This window comes from Monodon monoceros, unplaced genomic scaffold, assembly GCF_005190385.1.
Source record: "Monodon monoceros isolate NGI ecotype Baffin Bay Population unplaced genomic scaffold, NGI_Narwhal_1 Super_Scaffold_1, whole genome shotgun sequence".
NCBI lineage: Eukaryota > Metazoa > Chordata > Mammalia > Artiodactyla > Monodontidae > Monodon > Monodon monoceros.
Window position 1 is genome coordinate 43,660,244 of NW_021703765.1, and position 22,941 is coordinate 43,683,184.

Sequence of the window (22,941 nt, forward strand, 5' to 3'; positions counted from 1 at the left end):
TATGGTATTAAAAATGTTTCTGGGGTCACATTAAAAAAGACTGAGTAGTTTTAAAAATCTGTTGGCCTGGTGGTTTGTTGCAGGAGAGAAAAGTCAGATAAACTGGTGTTTTGCAAGTAGTTTTTCAAGTCCAAGTGACCACAGGCTAGAAGCTAGAGGAAAATGTAGCACATTGTGAAAGATTGAATAGTCCAAGCTTTCTACTCCCATAGTATATTTCAGCAGTATTCTCAAAAGATGTCTATGGGAGTTAATCCTATTTGTATTAATTATATCTTCAGTGGGTCAGGAATGACAACTCCTTGGCAGTCAACAGTGAGAATGAAAGACGGGCAACAGAAGAAAGGACCCTTCTCCTTAGAGGATTTATAAACTATTAGAGACAGAACAAGAGCCTAAGGAAATGACCAGTCATGGCTAAAAGCTAATCCATGTGGCAAGATTCAAGCGATCTCAGGTTTGAGAGAAGAGAACCAGAACACGGAGGACTGGAATACTCAGAAAGAACACTCTTCTGAGAGATCTCTTTGCTCAGATAAAAACCATGAAGCCAATGGTTTGTGACTTGGGCACCTGTTCACTGAGAACCCAAGTGAGCCAGTTAGCTTACTTTGCATACACCAAACAACCGGCAGCTCGTAAAAACTTTCAGCCTTTACTGACCTTGATTAGAATTCAGGCTAGAGCCAAGGAAAGAAAAGTGAGGTTTCTGCTTTCCAATTCTCTGTTGCACTCATTTTCTCTAGATCCTGGCTGTGGGCAAAGTTCTGCTTAACCACGGAGTACAGGAAATAAATGCAACCTTGTAGGTATGTAATAGCCATAACCATAAAAGAGGGCAAACACACTTATACCTGCAAGTAAATAGAGTTGCACAGATGGTACAAGAGAACCTTTCTATAGGTCTTGAGCCAGACCTCATTACTCTCTGCTTCATATAATGGCCCAGTGCAGTAACTGTGGACCATCACACTGCACAGATGGAAGAGAGAGTTAGACGGCTATTGAACATGTGAATTTTCCCAGTGTGTCACAATTACAGAAACATCTGTGCTAAATATTTTCAAGCTGATCCACTATAAAAATTGGCAATGTTCAATAGCACTCGATGCCTTCCCTTTCCCTAGTGGGAAAGCTGTCTAATGATTGCATTTGGGACTACAGCATAAGGCATGTACCTATGCTGATTGCTTGATGTTTAAAGGGGCCTCATTTGCATTATGCTGTTTGCAATGTGCTTTCTTTATTCCTCAGCCTTTCTTTTTTGCTTGCAAATATAAACTGAAAGGGAAATCAAACTGTTTGCTGCACTTGTCATTGAAATGTTTCCCAGGGCTCAGTTAATGGAATGGCCTGGGCGGGGGCAAGGAAAAGGGGAGAGCAGTAAAGTCTCTTGACAGTAATTGTAGACTGTGTTGCCTGTTAATTCTGATTATACTAAAATGGATGATTGGCTGCCTCATCATTTGCTCACAAACATGTTACTTCATCCTAGGAATCTACTAATCAAAGCAAGGTTCACAGCATTTTTTGCCTATATGAATTCTACCTTCAAGAAGATGGCAATCTTTGTCAGTGCCCTGCAAACTTTAATGTGCATATGAATTGCCTGGGATTCTTGTAGGATGAAGTTTCTGATTCAGTAAATCTGGGAAGGGACCCAAGATTCTGCATTTCTAACCAGCTCCTACATGGTACACATGCTGTTGGTTTAAAGACCACATTTTACATGACAAGGTTTTAGGCTCTGAGAATGCAGGATGAAAATAGTAGATGTAATATTTGCTCTTTTCACTGATCAGGAATTTCAAATTTTCCTAGTAAATACGTTAAACAAAAAGCAAGATAAAAATTATCTGGGATTCCCATCTTGCTATAATGTCAATTTCCAATGTGTTGCAAATTTCCATTTACTCATCAAACATCATTTTACATACATGTATTGTGCACCTACTAAATGTTACCCTTCTTTGGAACTCAGAGTCAGTTGAAGAAGACAGATATGTAAGGAAATCATTGCAGTACATCTGGAAAGGGCAATAAAAAGAGTAGCAACAAGGAAAGGACAGGGGATGAATTTGGGAATCAAAGAGAACTGGCCACCCCATATACAGAGTATGTGACTCTGTACTAGTTAATTACTCCAAGACTAAGTTTCTCCATCAGTAAAATGGACATAATAACCTTATTCTTAGAGTAATTGTGTTGAAAATACATGGCATGGTACTTACTGCATCATAATTATGTACTAAAAATTAGCCTGCTTCCCTTTTTTGATATATGAAAACAAAACAAACAAAACAAAGCAAAAAAACTACCAGTAGTGCAAAGATGACAGTTGCTATAAAAATAAATGACTTCATCTCTAAGGAACTTACAATTTAATGGAACAGATAAAAGGAAGAGCACAGGTGACTATTAAGGTGTTATGCAAGGTAGAATGTGATAAATTCTATAAAATAAATATTAATGAAGTGCTATGGAAATAAAGTGAATTGACTTTTGTGGGATTTAAGTTGCGACAGAAAGGATGGGTAGGCTCAGAGAAGGCTGTGGGAGAAAAAGAGCATTTCCTTTACAGAGGATGACAAAAAAAAAAAAAAAGACTGAAAAGCACTTGTGGAAAATGTTTTAGCTGGAGGGTAAGCTTTGTTGAATGGAAGTAGTAGGAGGTGAGGATGCAGAGGGAATGTGGGATAGAGCCTGGGAGTTGGAAATGTATTGCATGGGCTGTGGTAACTTGGTGAGACTCATTTAGAACGAAGTAGATTTAATACATGTGTTAAATCTGGCAGCATTGTGTGTAACAAAGAGTCAAAAGGAGAGACTCTGGAAGAGACGTAAGTTAAGAAACAATGGCACTTGTTGAAGTTGGAGAAGGGGAAAGGTCAGTTGCGGTAGAATTGAAAAGGAAGACAGCAGGTGTAAGGGAGAGAGGTCAAGGGCAGGATCTGGGGACTTACTGGAATGTAAAAAGTTGGACAAAGCTTCAATTTTCCTGAGAGGTGACTAGCAGTACAGTTGTATGATTTTTAAGATATAATAAAGTTAGGAGAATGGATGGATCATTGATAACAGCAATGAAATGCCCAGTGTAATTGCAGAACTAGAGCTTAACATGGATAAGCTGAAGTTCAAACCAGATCAAAAGAAGACCTAAGACATTTCCTTAGGGAAGACATCCATGTGTATATAGGTAACTGTGGAGATAGGGCAGCTGAATGAAAGAAAAGATACTAGTGATGAGACAAGAGATAAGAGAAACACTCACAGGTGGGAGAATTTTAGGAAAGTATACTGTAAGTGAAAGCAGGTAAGCAGAAGATTTAAGAGTTAGTGATGGGTAGAGGTAGTGACAGATCCGGAATTAAGCCAACCGTTTAGTTGATAGGACAAAACAAGGGGACTGTTTTAAGGCTGTATGTGCATAGCATGGAGTTGTTACTTAGAAGGTATATGTATTCAAGGTGGCTTTGGTAGCTGTTAAGGATTTCAAAGGGTGTACAGTAAGTCCCCAACACACGACCTTCAAGTTGCAAACTTTCAAAGATGCAAACGTGGAGCTTACTAATGAAGACCTGATGGAATTAGAGGTTCAGAGTAAGGATGAAAAAGGGCAAGAGGAAGAATAACTGAAGAACTGAAGAGATTCACAATGCAGGAAATGGCAAGGGGATTTTCTTTATATGAGGAGGCACTGTTAGTTTTTGGGGCACAGGACTCCAATGTAGAATAGTACATGAAGGTTGCAGCAGCCGTTCAGAATGCAATCCAGAGCTGCCATGTCATCTATGATGAGAAAAAAAGAGCTATGACCCAGACATCACTGGATCGCTTTTTCAAGGGGGTAGATAGAATTGAACCCAGCAAGGAATCAGAGCCTGTGCCATCAACATCAGGCATGAGTAAAATTGCAGCTTGCCCTCCATCTCCTATTGCTGACGATCCTTCAGCTCTACCATCTCCCACCTCCTCTCCCTCCTCCAGTCAGTAACTCTTCCTGCCTGTTTACTCGATGCCAGCCCCTGTATGCCAGCTGTTGCGTTGTACTACTGTACTTTTGAAGGTACTGGACTGTAAGATTAAAAACGTTTTACCTTTTGTGTTTGTTTTTTATGTATTATTTGTGTGAAAAGTATTGTAAACCTATTACAGTATAGTGCTATATAGCCAATTGTGTTAGTTGGATACCTAGGCAAACTTTGTTGGATTTACGAGCACACTCTCAGAATGGAACTCGTTAGTATATAGGGGACTTACTGTATTCTTATCTCCCAAACTGCTATTTGCACTCACTGTGCTCTTTAGACAGAGGAGATATTCATGTCTTTGGATACTATGGAGCATCTTTATTTTTTTGAGTAATATAATTTACCTGGATATTAATATTCCTAAATTTACTTTGCCTTAGTTTTAAATTTATTTATCTTAGATATTTGTGTTTCTAACTAGAGAAAATACAATAGAGAAAATATACTATGCTTAGTTATCACGCCGTGGTCAATACTCTCTCTCTCTCTATCTCATTCTCTCTCTCAATCCCTCTCCCTCTCCCTCTTTCTCTCTATTCCTCTCTTGTCATTAAGGATAGGATACTATTTAAAAAGAAGAAAACTGTACAACAGAAAACTGTATAAAATTCTATTCTGACACCATAAATAAATCCTATTTTGATATAAAAACAAATGTTTTATATAGTTATATTATGGTTCATTGAATAATGTCATATCACTTACTTATTAAAGAAAGATTTACATAATTTGAAGAATAGTAGCCAGTTAGAAAGCACTTTTTATGCATGTCATATACAATGCTACCTATTTACAAATCTAATCTCACTTACTATTGCAACAACTTAGAGAAGCAAATACTTTCATCCCCATTTTACAATGGAGAAAATAAAGTATCACCAAGCTTGAGTAGCACAGCTATTAACTTGAAGAGCCAGGACTCAAATGAAATCTGTCTCATGCCACAGTCCGAATTATCTTCACTATATTGACATGTGGCGGGTTGCGGGGGAGGGAAGCGGGGAGGGGGGGAATCTCTTCCTCTCCCTAGCTGAGGTTCCTAAACTGGGACCCTGTAAATTGGACTGACAAAAGACAGATTAGCAAGAGAAAAGCACACACATTTATTTAGCCTTCGTGAGGAAATGAAAATGTGAAGCATGGTTAAACCTGAATGTTTTTATACTAGGTTTGAGGCACAGTGTAAAAAATGTGAGAGGAATGAACTAAAGGTAGTGATCTGGGGGAAACTTAGCAAAGCTGTTTTTTTCCAGATTCTTCTAGGATTCTATTCCATCTTCAGAGATAAGGATGCTCTTTTCCTCTGGGTATGGGGAGGGCACCTCTTACACCAGGGTCTTTTGACCTACTTCAGGGGAGATGGGGTTGGTCAGAGAGTCTGTCTTGCACTTGCCATTTTCCTTCAACATCATATGTTCAATACAGGGTAGCATAATATGGCACCTGAAACCCATAAAAAAACATAAGCCTTCCATTTCATAGCAACCAATATAGAAGAGTTCTGTGCCCTGCTGACTGACGGCTCCGAAAGGGATGAGTTGAGTTACTGCCACTGACAGACAACACAGATCTACATACTGGATAGACCAGAATGCAAATTCTAAAACACTTCTCTCTGAAACTAAAGATGATATTGAGAAGCACCAAATGCAGAGAGATTTAATGACAAATTTTCAGCTAGATCCCTGAAAGCATAAGTACTACAAGGTAGGCAAAAGATATCCTTGTTCTAGAACAATTACAAACATTAAAATGAAATCTTACACCCACAATTAGAACGAACCTCACAAAAGTTTACCTTCTTTTTTTAAAAGAATTTCCAATGAGCAGAAAATGTTTTGATCCAATGAACTGTATTGGAGCAAGGCTAATTTTATTCATTATACTTTTGGTTTAAAATACCCACACTCACTATGTAATTTTATACCTATTAAGAAGACACATATGTTATATGTCAATAATATCTCAATAAAGTTGGAAAGCAAATAAATAAATAAGTACAGTGTGTCTAAATATAGAGTTCTCAGTTCAAGTCTAATCTTGAGAAAATGTATGTAAAATAATTTTTAAACTATACACTCTGTACAGATAAAAAATTTAGCATGACTATTTTAGTGTTCTCCATGGCATGTCCCCATTATTATCAGCCCTGCATATTTCAGAAGTTGAAAATTAATATGAAGAACTGGTTCCATAAATATCAGGAATTGGTAAAAGTGAAAAGATGAGTAGTTGAAGTCAAAGAAAAGCTACAATCAGAATTTAAGGACTTAGAGGAAAATTATAGCTTTATAGTTTTTTTTGTAGTGGAGGTATCAAAGAGAACTAAAGCTGTATGGTAGTTAAAGTTTTTTGTTTATTTCTTCAGTAAAAAATACAGATTTTATTTAGGAAGTATTGCAATAAGGGGAAAGAGACCTTAGTATAGAACTGGGCTCCATTCCAAATACAACAAAGCAGGGGGTTTATAGCCAAGGAGCAGGTTGGAGGATCAGTGGATGGAAAATTACTAAGAGGAGACATCAGGGGTAGGGAGAATTCTTGCTAAACTGACCTAAAAGGATTCTTGCTGAAGTAAGACAATATCTGACGGATGGAGGGGTGGTATGAAGAGTTTGATTAGACAACTGACGTGATCAGATATTGAGGGTGAAGGACGTTCTCTAAACTGCTTAGGAGAATTCTTGCTAAAACTGGGTGATGAGAGGATGGACATGGAAGTCCAAGGTCTAGGCCTAGTCAAGAAAAGGGAACAGAGGAGCCTAACCATAGTTTGGTCAAGGGGAGAGTCTTTGTCAGAAGTGGAGAATATTGATATTGAGCAGCTCAAGGAAACTTGACCCTAGCTGGTAGGGAAAGTCAGCAATGTGTGTAAGGGTGTAAACAGATGACAAGGAACAGGTTAGAAAGAACAGTGAACTCCAACTCAGTCAGATGGAAAGACAGAGTTTGTTTAAGAGACAAATAAAAGATAGTATTAACAATTCAGTTTGAAATCACAGCAAGATCCTTTTTGACCCACCTCCTAGAGAAATGGAAATAAAAACAAAAATAAACAAATGGGACCTAATGAAACTCAAAAGCTTTTGCACAGCAAAGGAAACCATAAACAAGATGAAAAGACAACCCTCAGAATGGGAGAAAATATTTGCAAATGAAGCAACTGACGAAGGATTAATCTCCAAAATTTACAAGCAGCTCATGCAGCTCAATATCAAAAAAACAAACAACCCAATCTAAAAATGGGCAGAAGACCTAAATAGACATTTCTCCAAAGAAGATATACAGACTGCCAACAAACACATGAAAGGATGCTCAACATCACTAATCATTAGAGAAATGCAAATCAAAACTACAATAAGGTATCACCTCACACTGGACAGAATGGCCATCATCAAAAACTCTACAAACAATAAATGCTTGAGAGGGTGTGGAGAAAAGGGAACCCTCTTGGTGGGAATGTAAATTGATACAGCCACTATGGAGAACAGTATGGAGGTTCCTAAAAAAGCTAAAAATAGAACTACCATATGACCCAGCAATCCCACTACTGGGCATATACCCTGAGAAAACTATAATTCAAAAAGAATCATGTACCACAATGTTTATTGCAGCTCTACTTACAATAGCCAGGACCTGGAAGCAACCTAAGTGTCCATCAACAGATGAATGGATAAAGAAGATGTGGCACATATATACAATGGAATATTACTCAGCCATAAAACGAAATGAAATTGAGTTATTTGTAGTGAGGTGGATGGACCTAGAGTCTGTCATACAGAGTGAAGTCAGAAAGAGAAAAACAAATACTGTATGCTAACACATATATATGGAATCTAAAAAAAAAAAAAAAAAAATGGTTCTGAAGAACCTAGGGGCAGGGCTGGAATAAAGATGCAGACATAGAAAATGGACTTGAGGACATGGGGAGGGAGAAGGGTAATCTGGGATGAAGTGAGAGAGTGGTGTGGACATATATACACTACCAAAGGTAAACTAGATAGCTAGTGGGAAGCAGCCAAATAGCACAGGGAGATCAGCTCAGTGCTTTGTGTCCACCTAGAGGGGTCGGATAGGGAAGGTGGGAGGGAGGGGATATGGGGATATATGTATATGTATAGCTGATTCACTTTGTTATGAAGCAGAAACTAACACACCATTGTAAAGCAATTATACTCCAATAAAGATGTTTTAAAGAAAAAGAATTCAGTTTGAACATATGACTGATTTTATTCTTTTAATTAAAAAAATTATCTTATATTGGCGTATAGTTGATCAACAATGTCGTGTTAGTTTCAGGTATACAGCAAAGTGATTCAGTTATACATATACGTGTGTCTATTTTTCAGATTATTTTCCCATTTAGGTTATTGCAGAATACTGAGCAGAGCAGAGACTAATTTTTAAAAGAACAAGTTTCTAATAGTCTTTAAATCCATCTCATTGGAAGGCAATAAGGAACTATGGTAAAATTTAGGTTTTAGAATCGGAGAGATCTGTTTTCTAATCACTGGTGCATCACTTACTTAGTGAATCTCAATGTCACAAACACTGAGCCCCCATTTTTCTCAGTTAGAAATTGCTAGAAGAAATGTGCTCAGCATGTTACCAGGCCCAATGTGCCTGTTACATAGTGTGTGCTCAGTAAATTCCTTTCCTCTCCTCCAATTCCAACGTATTTTTCTTACTGTAAGTTTATTCTCACACACATTTTCTGTTTTCCGGCTTAAGATTAATACATTCCATACAATAAATATAGGTAATATCCACCTTACCTTTAAATTTCCTAGAACTAATTTGAGAAGCGAACTACAGTTTTAAAGCTCATGCAAAGTGCATTTTCCATTTCAAGTCAGTTTTGTCAAGTAGATTGCTGGTTATAGGTTGCACTTTATCATCCAAAATTTTGCATACCCTCTCTTTCTTCCATATTTTCATAAGCCTCCAAAGAGTTCTATGCCCTACTTAGCAAATAGTTACAAAAAAACCCCCATATATTTACTAAGTATCCACCATGTGGAAGGAACTGTCATTGACACAACTCAAGAATCAAAACTAAGTAAGAACAAGCCTTTGCCACAAGGAACAGCCTTGCATTGCTCAACTCTGTAAGGGAGAAAGAGAAGTCTTATTTCCTCCACCTTCATACGAATATGCTTCCAGAGTAACTCAATCAGTAGATGTATAAAAAAACCAACTGGGCTTCCCTGGTGGCACAGTGGTTGAGAATCTGCCTGCTAATGCAGGGGACACGGGTTCGAGCCCTGGTCTGGGAGGATCCCACATGTCGAGGAGCAACTAGGTCCATGAGCCACAACTACTGAGTCTGCGTATCTGGAGCCTGTGCTCCGCAACAAGAGAGGCTGTGATAGTGAGAGGCCCGCACACTGCGAAGAAGAGTGGCCCCCACTTGCCACAACTAGAGAAAGCCCTTGCACAGAAACGAAGACCCAACACAGCAAAAATAAATTAATAAATTAATAAACTCCTACCCCCAACATCTTCTTAAAAAAAAAAAAAAAACAACTTCCCACAGAAGGAAAATCAAAATAGAGTTGGTTTTGCTAAAAGAGCTTTCTAAAAGGGAGCTGGGAGGCCATTCAGGAAGCAGGATGTAGGCATGCCTCAACCTGGCTGGAATCTGAAATTTGACCACTTCTTGTCTGAACACAGATATTCAGAACATCTACACAATGTTCCAGAAACTCAAGGTACTTATAGAACCCCTACCCTAAATAACTCATGACAGCCTATCCCTTAAGGACAAATATTTCCTTTATGCATCAGAGCCAACAGTAAATTTTGAAAGAAAAGTTTAACAACATGTGGCTCTTACCTTTATAAGCCCCTGACTCTTTCTCTTCCTTGGAACACTCTTTTGGTTTTACCCAAATCTGTGTCTCCTGAATTGCAATTCCTAAGACCCCAAATAATAAAGCTCTTTACCCTTTACAGCCTTGACACTGATTATTGTCTGACGTTCCGTTATACTTCTTCTACTTGATTGTACGTTGTTTTATCAGAGTAGCTGGCTTTGGAAATTTACTTTGAAACTCCAACTATTTTTACTCCCATCTAGAATTAAAAATCTGACTGGAGAAAAAATGGTTTTTTACACTCTTTAAGTGTCAGGCAAAAATATTATATGGAAGAGGTTGGACTACGGCACACATTCTAGTATTTCCAAATGTTAAACATCTTAAGTAGGGTCTAATTCCTACTAGATGTAGGCCAAATGAGGGCTACAGTGGGTTTTACTTTAGAGAGATAGCAGATGTCTTGGATAGAGGGTGCCCCCTTGAATTTAAAGGGAAATTAATAATTGACATGCTTCTTCAATTGTGATGTGGAGGTTTTTTGTTTTATTGAAAGATCAATTTGTCAATCCTCTTAACATTCCTTGCTCTTTTCTGAACTGTTGCCTAGTTGTCAACATCTTTGGGGGTACTGAGGGAATGGAACAAAAAACAATATATTTAATGGAAACCTCACTAGGACTAAACAAGAGGCCTTTAATCTCTTCACCCAACAATTTGGTGTTTGACTCCAAACATCATATGGAAGCCATAGCCCAGTCCAAATGAATGCTAAATTACGCATCTAACATATCATCATTCTAAAATGAGTATTTGTGATATTCGTGTTTTGGGTTTTTTTTTGTTGTTTTGGGGGTTTTTTGGCCACTCGTGCATAACTTCTAGGATTTTAATTCCCCGACCAGGAATTGAACCTGGGCCCTTGCCTGTGAAAGCATGGAGTCCTAACCACTGGACTGCCAGGGAATTCCCAGTATTTGTGATATTGTGATTTGTAATAAGAAATATATATTTCATCTTCATCCCATTTTTGGCCCAGGGCTCCTAAAATTCACTTGGAATTTCCTAAGTGATGAGAGTGATATAGGTGTCTTTTGTTATCTTAATGAGAAGACTTTTCGACCCATTTAAGGGTGGGGGCTGGTTGCTGGAGGAACCAACCAAATGATTAGAGGGTTGGAACTTTCAGTTCCACCCCCCTGACCTCTGGGAAAGGGAGAGGGGCTGGAGGTTGAATCAATCGCCAATCAATCGCCAATCATCGTTGATTTAATCAACGATGTCTATGTAATGAAGCCTCCATAAAACCCCAAAAGGAAAGGATTCAAGAACTTCCAGCTTGATCAACACCTGGAAATTCAGGGAGAGTGGCCTGCTCAGAGCGCATAGAAGCTCTGTGTCTTTTCCTTGTACCTTGCTCTATGCATCTCCTCGTTTGGCTGTTAATCTTTATCCTTTAGTGTTCTCTGTAATAAACTGGTAATCTAGTGAGTAAACTGGTTTCCCGAGTTCTGCAAGACACTCTAGCAAATTAATCAGACCTAAGGAGGGGGTCATGGGAACATCTGATCGATAGCCAGTTGGTCAGAAGTATAGATAACAACCTGGATTTGTGATTGGCATCTGAAGTGGACACAGTCCTGAGGCACTGAGTCCTTAACCTGTGGAATCTGATGCTATCTCCAGGTAATAGTGTCAGGATTGAGGTGAATTGTAGGGCACTTTGCTGTTGTCAGATAATTGCTTGATAGAATGGGGAAAAGCCCTCACACATTGGAATTGGTAATCTGAATGTTAGTAATGAATCAATTAAATGCTTGGATGTAATAAATTTATATATTTAAGGGACAGAGTTATGCCTAAGTTCTGGGATAAATGTACCTAAAAGACCATCATCTTTATGCATAAACAAATGTCTCTGAAAAAGAAAGAAAAATAATTAATTTATTTCCAAGCCAGTTCACCAATCCCTGGTGAACAGCCATCTTCCAGTACCTGTCTCTAAGTTTTTTTTCTTTTCTACCAAATGTAACAACTGCCAACTTGTCAAACGGTGCAGCTTGTGCTTTCCCATGGCAACAGATCCCTGCCCTGCGTGACATGATTTCCATATTGACAACTGGAAAATGTCCCAAATAACTCTGAAAAGCACCTGGAATTTAATTTCACATCTTAGCATCCAGAAGGAGTCTTTTTTTATTATTTCTCACATGTTAAAGTGAGGTTATTTATATACCTCACACCTGATGGTGTGATGACAGCCAAGCTAAACAGAGTATTGGAAGGAGTCAATAAACTTAGCTTTCCTGGAAATGGTATACTAATGTCTTTCAAAAGAGTTGAATGATCTGCCTAAAATAGCAAGGAATTTTAAGACATCCTTTCATTTAAAATAATAATAACATACCAGTTATTATCTAGTCACCTTAACAACCAAAATGCGAAGAATGAATAATTTGCCACAAAAGACCTCAAGCTTTCCATGTCAAAGTGTAAGTTAATGCTAGAGAGCAAGTGAAAAATACATAAGTATTTCTGCTGCAGAATAGGTATCTTTTAACAAAAGAGGGAGAACCATATTTCTTTCTCCCTAATGGCAACATTTTATCGCTAAAAATAGTGCACTGAAAACTGACAAAGTGGAGTGTTTTTGAATAAGCCTGAATTATAGATAGTGACCTGAATAGGAGCAATGAGCATGATTCAAAACCATGCACATGGCAGTCCCTGCCAGCACTGTAGTCATCTCTCAGCCACCTAATTGGCGTGTGAGTGTGCACCCGCGTGTAAGTACAAAATTTTATTTGAGAGATATGATTTCCTTTGCTCTAGCATACAATTTAGAGTCATATTTTCTATGTGGAGACATAGATTTCTCTTTAGATCCTACATTAAATTTTTCTAAAAATAGAAATTAACAACACTGCAATAGATTCTCATAAAATTGGAAATTGCTCTTCTTTTCTCACATCATTCCCATGTACAGCATCAGTCTTCTTTCTCTTCCATCTCGTTTTGAAAAAGAAAACTAAACATGCTTTTACCGTCTAATAACCTTTACCCACGTTTCTTATTTACAACAGCAAAAGCTTTATGACCGTGATTGTGTTTTGTTCTCAGTTCGACAGACCAAAGGTTAAACTAAAGGCATTGTTTGATTACTTGACACTGGCTGAAGACCTCACTGAAAGGGTCAGCAAAATATACTGACCTTTCACCTTCTCCCAAAATTAATGTTTATGTCCTCTAGCCCTTTCACTTTTCTTAACCGAGGATACCAGTCACTGAGATCTGCTGGACTCAAGCCATGGCTATACTGTTGAGCTACCTCATTCCCAGCTCTCAAAGATCAGGGGCAGGACAGATGCTTAAGATCCCAAAGGAAAAAATAAAAGGAAGTACATCAAAGCTGCAGATCATATTTGGTCCTTCTCATTGTGTCGAACATTTGATTTCAATGATTTTTCCCCAGTTATTGTGAAACATCGGTGAGTTGTGATTTTACTTTGAATCATCTTAAAATTAAGAAAAAAAATTTCTCATGGTGGCAGGTGGTTAGTTTCACCTTATCTTTTATTAATAACAGGGGGAATAATGATACTGTTGTGGTATATAATTCATCTCTATATGTTCCCCCTTTCTATGTTATAGACCACAATTGAACTTACTCATAAATACAGGCATCGTAAAAGAACGAACACTTTCATTCATTCCTCATTTCTTAAGGAAGTTAGCATCTTTCCTCAAGGATTCAAGGCTATCTGCTGTTTGCCCCTTGAAACAAAATTACTACCCACTGGATTATACAAGAACACTATTCCTGTAAGGCACGGATTCTTAATCAGGGGTGATTTTGCCCCCTTTAAGGGCATTTGGCAATGTCAGGGGCCAGTTCTGATTGTTACAAGTCGGGGAGATCTACTGGCATCTAGCTGGTAGAGGCCAGGGATGCTGCTAAATATCCTTCAGTGCATAGAAGACCCCACACTACAAGGATTATCCAGCCTCAAATATCAATAATGTTGAGATTTAAGAAATTAGCCGAGCCAATCTATGATACCTGGAAAAAACCTTACACTTTCCTTCTTGTGTCTTTCTCCATGATGTCATTCTAATCTTAATCCTGCAGTGCCCTCCATCCCCTCCCACCTTTGAATCCTGCTAATCTCTGCAGGCACAATACAAGATCCACTGATAAACCTGTACAGAGGTCTTAGGCTGCCTAGAATGCTTCATCGAGTTAGATCTCTAACTAGACGAAAGTTCCAAAAAGCCTTTTTTCCCTTTTTGATGGAAATCCTTGCAAATAGATTTATTTTTATTGAATATTGATGAATATTCAATAAAAATAAATGAATATTCGTAATTGCTTGTCATTGAAATAGATCGAGGCAAACTGCACTTCTATGCTGCAAAAAGAGGACTGTATTTTTCCAATAGCCGAATAATTCTGCATTTAATGTTCTTACGTGTGCAGGGTGGGGGAAGCTATTAAAAGAGAAATAGCCCTACCAAAAAAAGAAAAAAAGAAGAGGGAATAGGATTTCTGTATCCCATTGCATGCTTCTTGAATACAATTTTAGCATATTTCTTACTATGTTATATAGCTTCTTCATGGGCATAAAGACAGATATGTTTCAATTTCTTTGTTGATAATCTAGTGCACAAAACCCTGGGATGTTAGAAACAAAATACATTGAGAATCATCTAGTCTAACTCCATCAGCTGAAGATATTGAAGCCCAGAGTAATTAATAATTAAAGCAGAGTTAAGTAGTGCGTACCATGTGCCAGTAACTGTTCTACGTACAAGTTGAGTACTATTTTAATATCCCTTTAACAGATCAAGAAACTGAGACATGGAGAGGTGAAATAACTTGCCAAAGATCATAGAGCTCATCAGTGGTAGAACTGTGCTTCCAACTTAGTCCATGGAGCTCCAATGTTTATGCTTTGAACCTCTCTACTGCATTGCTACTCCACTGAAATTTTACCCACGGTCACACAGCCATTTAGAAAGAGAACTAGAATAGCAATTCATTTAGCCTCTCCCCAGAGAGACTCCCCAGAGAGTTCATACTACTCTGCAATACTATCTTCATTTATTGGAATAATTCTTTGTAAAAACAGAATAAACACTTTTTTCAAAGGCAGAAAAGCCATATTCAAACTTCTGTTTGCATAATAAAGCATATTTACACTAATTGGATTAACCCCTAATACAGCTGATCACCAAAGTACCATATAAAGGATAGTCAATAATTATGAAATAAATTAAACTGTTTTCTAATTTTTTTCTGTATCTTAAGAATTATTTAATTGGCATATGCAAAGTTTAGAAAGATAAGCACATATCTAAAATGCCAAATTTTATATTAAAATTGACAAATACATTTATCCTTTACGAGTATGAGGTAATTCAGTGTCATGCAGATAGCACATGCAGAATACTGACTTGAAGTGTTTTTATTTGTATCTATTGAATAATATAATTCAAAAACTCTTTGATTTGTAAAAATTTGCTATTGTCAGACCCTTTGAAATCCTTAAAGGGTCTTAGTTCTTTAAGTTCTAAAGGCCTTAAAGTTCTCTTAGACTACTCAATCCTACAGCATTTTTAATGACAAAGCATATTCCTAAGGTCAGAAAACTTAGCAATCTGGGTAAATTTTTTTTTTTACAAAATATGCATTAATGTGTCTAATACACACGTTCTTGATAAAAAATTTGGGAGATACTGGTGTAGTGTAGAACATGAATAGGAAAGGCAGATTACGTAATGAGACATGTCTTATAAGAAGAGCAATGTGGAGGCTGATTTGGTTCATCCCTCTACTCAGTAAAGGAAGCCCACTGCACAGCATCTGACAGCAGGTCTCTACCTCAACATTCTGGGGGACAAAGTACTGGCAGTAAAGCAGTCCATCACATTACAAACACCTTAGACAATCCTTAGATGACCTCCATAATCTGACCAGATCCAAATGTACCCATTCACATCATGAAACTTAATTCAGTCCCTGGTTCTCCTAACCCTTGATGTGCAAAATGGCAGATACCCTTTATCAATGAAATCAACCCAGATCTATCAGTTCTTTCTTTCCTTCCTAGTGATCTATCACATATGTTGGTATTTGATTGGTTTTTCCAAATTATTTTGCTCTAATTATTTTATATGCTAATTCTTTTTCCACCAAGTCTTACATACAATTCCTCTGCAAGTTTATAAAGAATGTTGGAACAGAGTTGAAGAAATACATGGCCGTTTAACCCTTCAGCCCAATGCAAAGTAGAAAACAAATACTTAACGTACACTGTGCAAGCAAACCAAGTAGGTATGCTTAAAAGATAGATTAACCATGTCATTTTAATAAGGAGAACTCCAGGCATTTTTCTTTTTAATAATGTCACAAGATTTTTGTAATGCATTGATCAAAAAGAATCTTATAAGCAGGAAGGTAGAAAATTGGAACTATCACAGAAATTTAACTAGAAAGAGCCAGGGTGACTTGAAATGGTAAATACATTTCTCTAATAATTTTTAAACTACCAAAAGGGCATGAAAAGAAACACGGGAGATTGATTTACATTCATTCTTCCTTGCTTGCTAACTAAAATATCGTGAAATTATTTTGATGTACTTTCTCCTCTCTCTGCCACCATCTTGTCCTGTGTCAATGTGTCATATTCCTTTCTAATTATTTTTACTTTGGTTAGGATTTGGATAGATTTTGGTTGAAATCCTTTTATTCTTCATATTTTGATTCTCATCTTTTACTTAAGTGACAAAGACAGCCAAAATTGTTGAGTAATTGAACCAGTTTTGAAAGGACAGCAAAATTCTTCTGGTCCTATTTGCCCCATATCCTTTATGTGTGTTAGGAAATAAAGGTTTACTTGGAACAAACATTTCTAAGAGATAAGTTACACGAAAGAATAATCTGCTGTTTATCCCTCAGAGATGCATTTAATGCAGTAGTTTCATATAAGGACCAGGACCAAAAATTGTCTGGGTTTGAATCTCCACCACTATGCCCTGAGCAAATTATTTAACTTCTCTGATCCTCAAGAAGCCTACAATCTTGGGGGCTATTAAAATTAGATTCCATACCCCCTGCCCGACTCCTACAGCTACATAATCCCTCAAGTAGCAGCGCTCTGAAAAAGATAAGGCATGAAAGGAAAGCTGATACTCTTTTTAATAAACACTTGCACAGTCATGTCAGGCAATGTTCTAAGCACTTTACAAATGTCACCTCAGGTAATCCTTACAAAAATCCTGTGACCCATGCATCTTATAATCCATGTTTTACAGGTGAGGAAATTTAGGCTCAGATAGATCAATGGCAGGCCTGGGATCCAGCTTAGGCAGCCTTACTACAGAGGAGCTTTTGCTTTACCAATGGCCAAAGGAATTTAAAAAACACTGGCTTAAATAGTTAAGTATGTTGTCCTACAACAAAAAGATACACAGCTATTAATATGCTGATATGCACTGGTGAATCTCCAAGAAATGTGCATGGCAATCAGGATGTCCCATAAAGTTTGACCGCAGAATTGAAAAAAGTATATTATTTCAAGAATCTTCTCATAGGAATTGTACTCCTTGAAAAAGTCCCTGGGAGGAAAGGAAAAATACAAATAAATAGCTTAAATCATATAGATCTGTCCTCTGTGAAACGGTTTCAGTAACAGATTAGAAAAGAAAATAACTATAAATGACTTAATTTCAAAGATGCTAAGTGACAGTTTTAAGCAATCTATTCTGAAAGAAATAAAAAGCTTTAAGGTAAAGAATCCAGATTTTTAAAAAAAGTTTAAAATACCAGTGGGAAAAGCATTTCTCTTAGTCTTGATGAGTGCATCTGTCTACTTGAACTTATTAAGATTCCAGGGCACATTTTATAATTCTGAGCACTGTTAACCACTCTGCATAATTGTTTCCCTCCCACCTAACTCCCTTTAGAATGGCAGTTGAAAGAGATATTTCCACTTTCTGTTGTAAACCATTATAGTTATTGTTCCTATTAGGCGATTGATCCATTAACTTTCAAAAGTGATGCATTCCAATACTGGATAAAATATTTGCTTTTATATAATCTCATTAAGAGATCTCTAGAGCATTCTGAATGATATTATCTACATGAATACTGATTTAGTAATTGCAACTACTACTAAGGCTTAGCTGGGAAAATAATAGACAACACCATTATAATTACAAACATGTTCATAATCCTTTAGCCTTTACAAAGTGCCTTCTCAAATTTGATTCTCAATCTTTGTGAAATAGGAGAGATATCAGTGTCCTTACTTTGTGGGTGAGAAATTTAAGTCCCAGAAAATAAGGAAATTACCAAAATTCATACAAATAGAAGATAGTAAAAATTGGTTTTGTTTTTTATTTTAAATTTCTTGATGCTGTTTCATGATTTGTGTAAAAAATTGAATTATAATTTAGAATAATATCCTTTTCATTTTAAGAGAGGTTTTTTCTAAATATAAAAATAATGTAAAAAGTATTAACATAAAATGGATAATAATCTTTCACATATCTTATTTCTTAATGTGTTTGTTTTTAAATAAACAGATTGGAATGAGTAGATGATTTTCAAATTTGCTGTCTAAAATGAGTGGTGGGTTCCAGCACTTCTGACAGGGTTTGTATCTCTTTGAGTAAAATACATGTTTCTCCCCTGAATTCATACATTTGAATCCCTAATATAAAGCAGAGGGAAGGACGGATGGAAGGAAGGAAGGAGAGAAGGAAGGGAGGGAATAGAAATGCAGAGACCTATCCTTGTCTTAAAATGGGAAATTCATTACCTCTGTTGCCATTTCTTACTTCTTCCTCCCAGCCTGAGAACTCATCCTTCAAATCCCAATCATATACTATGTAAACATCCCTCATATGAGTTTTGTTCCTGGCTATGTGAACTTAGCTTTTATTTTTTTTTCAATTTTTATTTTATATTGGAGTATAGTTGCTTTACATGTTGTGTTAGTTTCAGGTGTACAGCAAAGTGATTCAGTTATACATATACACATACCACTCTTTTTCAGATTCTTTTCCCATATAGGTTATTACAAAATATTGAGAACTTAGTGTAATAACCCAGAATTTAGAGAAATCAGTTTTACTATGCTATTGTCATGCTCACTCTCCTGGTATATGTGATATTTAGTGCAAAAGAAGTCATTTTTGTGACAAGGATATTTGTAGCTATTAGTAAACTAGACTATACTTCAGGGAATTTATAGGAAAGGGCTCTTAATTAAGGATGTGGGACTATACAACCCATAGTTCTTGAACATGCTCTTGGCAATGTGCTTGATTTTGTTGCCATGGTAGGCCATATGATATTTCCTCATTAAGTGCATTTTCCACAAGATACTTGGTTACTTTTTAGTAGATAATGAGAGTGGCAAACAGTACCTTCAGTTTTCATTCCCTAGATCAATCATTTTATGTCTCTATCATGAGTGTCAATATAAAATAAAAGTATCTAATTATGTCCAACAGGACAGGTAGTATGAGCTAGTCAGGTGATCATAAATAAATAGATTCAAAAATAGAAACTAGTTTGAGAAATAGTAAATAAGGGTCTTGTTTCTATTTCAAAAGTTGATTTCTTAACATCACACTGTTTCTCCCCTATACTGAGTTTACTTTTTTGCTAAAACATTTGTTTCTTTCAGAGGGCAGACCCTGGCACCTAACAACCTGAGTGTGTACTTGGATTTCCCCACTTAGAGAAACTGTAAACCTTAGGCAAGTTACTTAAGGTTTATCAGCTTTGCTTTCTTTATTTCTTAGATTGTGATAATAGGAATAATGCCTATTTTTTAATAAGGTATGAAGAAGCAAATGAGCAAATGCATGCAAAGTGCCATGGTGATTAGTATATAATGATTAATAAATGTTAGTTTTTATTAATATAGGTCCAGCTAAGTTCAATACATTAATGCAAGTACTACAAAGGGAGCCTTATGAAACACCAGATATTAAGATCTCATAATTATCAGAGAATCTTCGGTTCCCATTTCCTTCAATATTTTGAAATATTCCTTCAAAATATTTACACCTTTTTACAGTGTAATATTTTTCATCAAGAAAAGAAACAATGCGGAATTCCCTGGTGGTCCAGTGGTTAGGACTCTGTGCTTTCAATGTCGAGGGCCCGGGTTCAATCCCTGGTTGGGGAACTAAGATCCCACAAGACACGTGGCACAGCCAAAAAGAAAAAGAAAAAAGAAAAGAAACAATGCTAGCCTAAACTGGGAAATATTTCTAAAATATAATACTGCCTTATTCCTCAGACCATTTCATATAAACAGTAAAGAAAAGAGATGTTTAGTAAAGTCCAACTTTTAACATCTCCCAATATGTATTGATCAAAGAACTTACAAAGAATAAAGTAATGATTGTAAAGTATAATAAATTATCTGATTAGGAAGTAGAGAATGCTTTAGTAACATGAAAATAGGGGCACTACATACAAGGTGTAGGGGCATCCAAGGGCTGCCTGGCCAGGGGAAATTTAGGGAAAACTTTATAAAGTAAGTAAAATTTAAGGTAAGACCTACAAATGTATAGGAAAGAACTAGATAAAGTGAGTGGTGGGAGTGAAACTTATAGGTAGGTGTGAGATTGAAAGTTCAGGCAGAAAACAACATACTTGAAGACTTAGAGGTAAGAATATATGGAATCTCAGGAGAACTCAATGAATTTCCATCTTGTGGAGTGGAGAGATGGATGTGGGGTGTTATTGTAGAAGTGGGTTGAAGTTGGGGTAAGAGTTGAAGTGCAAAAAAAGAAATGGGCTCAAATAAAATACATATGTCCAAGAGTTTGGACAATATCCTAAGGGCAGTAACCTATCAAAAATTTGAATTTTATAAAGAGGGAACACTGAAGACAGGGAACAGACAGGGATGAATTACAAAACAGAGTCGGCAAGATCAGGTAAGAGGTGGAAGCAATAATCCAGAAAAGGGATGAGGATGGGATGGGGGAGGAATGGGTAGTGATGCTAGGAATGGAGAGAAACATTGGGTGGGCCAAAAAGTGCCTTCAGTTTTTTAAGTAAAAATAAAAGACACATTTTTCTTTTTCACCAAGAACTTTATTGAACAACGTATTCACCCTTTTGTTCCACTATCTATCTTCTGCCATTTTTCAGGCAACTTCATAATTCCATCTTCCCAAAACTTTTTATCTTTTTGAGCAAAGAACTGTTCTGGTGCCTTTTACAGTCTTCCAAGGAATTGAAATTTTTTCCATTAGGAGAATTTTGTAAAGACTGAAAGAAATAGAAATCCAAAGGTGAAATGTCTGGTGAATACGGCAGGTGAATCAGAACTTCCCAGACAAGCTGTAATAGTTTTTGCCTGGTCGTCAAAGAAACATGTGGATTTGCGTTATCCTGATGGAAGGTTATGCATTTTCTGTTGACTAATTCTGGACACTTTTCATCAAGTGCCACTTTCAATTGGTCTAATTGGGAGCAGTAATTGTTGAAATTAATCGTTTGGTTTTCCAGAAGGAGCTTATAATAGGGGACTCCCTTCTAATCCCACCATAGGCACAACATCACCTTCTTTGGATGAAGACTGGCCTTTGGTGTGGTTGACGGTGGTTCATTTTGCTTGCCCCATGATCTCTTCCATTTCACATTGTTGTACAGTATCCACTTTTCATAGCCCATCACAATTTGTTTTAAAAATGGAATAATCCAAACGTTTCAGTACGTTTCAGTAGAGAATCAGATGTGGAAATATGGTCAAGAAGGTTTTTCTTCACTTAACTTACGTGGAACCCAAACATCAAAGTGATTAACATAACCGAGCTGGTTCCAATGATTTTCAATGCTTGATTTAGACATTTTGAGTATGTTGGCTATCTCCTGCATGTTATAACATTGATTGATCTCAATTAATGTCTCCATTTGATTGCTATCAACTTCAACTGGTCTACCTGACCATGGAGAATTGTCCAGCGAGAAATCTCCAGCATGAAACTTCCAAACCACTTTGACATGTTCGATCCATCAAAGCACCTTCTCCATACAGTGCACGAATCTCTTTTTGTGTTTCAGTTGCGTTTTTACCTTTCTTGTAATAATAAAGCATAATATGCCAGAAATGTTGCTTTTCTTCTTCCATCTTCGATATTAAAATGGCTACATAAAAATTCACCAATTTTGATAAGTCTTTTTTTAAATGCATGCTGATATGACAGCTGTCACATAAAATCTAACAAAATTGTTTCAAATAAAGTTAAAGATAACTAAGTGCTACTAGAGCCATCTTACGGGAAAAAAACAAATGAACATTTTGGTCCACCCAATAGATTTGATGGCTATTTGGAAGGATGGAAGGATAGGAGGCTGTGGTCATCTCTGTGATCCTGCCTATATGATATCAGAAGCAGAGAAGATCCTCCCACAATCCCTTTCTCTCTTCTTTTCCAACCCTGGCATGGCAGGATGTCTCCCGCAAAGAAGGGTGGCGAGAAGAAGGGTCGGTCCACCATCAATGAGGTGGTGACCAAAGAATATGCTATCAACATTCACAAGCACATCCAAGGAGTGGGTTTCAAGAAGTGTGCCCCTCGGGCACTCAAAATAATCTGGAAATTTGCCATGAAGCAGATGGGAACTCCAGATTTACACATTGACACCAGGCTCAAGGAAGCTGTCTGGGCCAAAGGAATAAGGAATGTCCCATACCATATCTGTGTGCAGTTGTCCAGAAAGTGTAATGAAGATGTAGGTTCGCCAAACAAGCTCTATATGTTGGTTACCTATGTACCTGTCCCTACTTTCAAAAATCTACAGACAGTGTGGATGAGAATTAACTGCTGATTGTCCAATAAAGTTATAGAACCAAAAAAAAAGAAGCAGAGATGACTCAAGGAATAAGGTTCAGGATGGGGTTATGGGAGTAAATGGCTGAACTGGAATGGGAAAAACACTCCATGTATATGAAACTGTCAAGAAATTGAGGATCAGGATATTGGTAAAACAGAAGTCACCCAAAATAGCAGAAGAGCCTAGTGAGAAGAGAAAGATTACCAGTCACGTGCTATTTTGTCTT

General features: G+C 37.1%; 1 pseudogene; it reads left to right on the plus strand.

The window, feature by feature from the left end:
• The first annotated feature begins 22,331 nt into the window (after positions 1-22,331).
• On the plus strand, positions 22,332-22,709 carry LOC114892724 (annotated as a pseudogene).
• The last annotated feature ends 232 nt before the right edge of the window (positions 22,710-22,941 follow it).